The sequence below is a fragment of the Malurus melanocephalus genome, unplaced genomic scaffold, assembly GCF_030028575.1.
Source record: "Malurus melanocephalus ecotype Western Australia unplaced genomic scaffold, MMel_1.1 scaffold_2613, whole genome shotgun sequence".
In the NCBI taxonomy this organism is placed as follows: Eukaryota; Metazoa; Chordata; class Aves; order Passeriformes; family Maluridae; genus Malurus; species Malurus melanocephalus.
The window spans coordinates 4,370-5,559 of NW_026625845.1; positions in this window are offsets into that span (position 1 = coordinate 4,370).

The window sequence follows — 1,190 nt, forward strand, 5'->3', positions numbered from 1 at the left end:
TGGGGGGGAAAATGGATTGGGATGGGAAAATGGGGAGGGAAAAGGGTTTGAGATCCCAAAATTTGGAGGAAGAAGAAGGGTTTGGATCCTGAAAGGAGGAGGAGGAAGGTCCTGGACCCCAAAATGAGGATGAGGAAGATTCCAGAGCCCAAAACCGAGGCCAAAGATGATCCCAAACCCCCAAAACGAGGCTGAAACAGATCCCGAACCCCAAAAATGAGGATGAAGAAGGTTCCAGACCCCAAAATGAAGCCAAAGAAAATCCCAAAACCCCAAAACCAAGACCGAGGAAGGTCCTGGAGCTCCAAAACGAGGCTGAAGATGATCCCAAATCCCAAAAATGAGGATGAGGAAGATCCCAGACCCCAAAACCAAAAACAAGGAGGATCCCAGACCCAAAAATGAGGCCGAAGATAATCCTGAACCCCAAAATGAGGATGAGGAAGATCCCGAACCCAAAAATAAAAACGAGGAAGGTCCTGGAGCCCCAAAAATGAGGATGAGAAAGATCCCAAACCCCAATTTGAGGCCGAAGCAGATCCTGAACCCCAAAACCGAGACCAAGGAAGGTCCTGGAAGCCCAAAAACGAGGCTGAAAATGATCCCAAATCCCAATTTGAGGCCGAAAATGATCCCAAAACCCCAAAATGAGGGTGAAACAGATCCCAAACCCCAAAAATGAGGCCGAAGATGATCCCAAATCCCAAAAATGAGGCTGAAGATGATCCCAAAACCCCAAAAACGAGGACGAGGAAGGTCCTGGAAGCCCAAAAATGAGGCCAAAGATGATCCTGAACCCCAAAAATGAGGCTGAAACAGATCCCGAACCCCAAAAATGAGGACGAGGAATATTTCAGATCCCAAAAATGGGGCGGAGAAAAATCCCAAAACCTCAAAACCGAGACCGAGGAAGGTCCTGAACCCCAAAAATGAGAATGAAGAAAATCCCAAACCCTAAAAAGGAGGAAGAGGAAGGTCCTGGAAGCCCAAAAATGAGGATGAAGATGATCCCAAATCCCAATTTGAGGCCGAAAATGATCCCAAAACCCCAAAATGAGGGTGAAACAGATCCCAAATCCCAAAAATGAGGCTGAAGATGGTCCCAAAACCCCAAAACCGAGGACGAGGAAGGTCCTGGAAGCCCAAAAAGGAAACTGAGGAAGGTCCTGGAAGGGTCCAGGGGGGTTTTT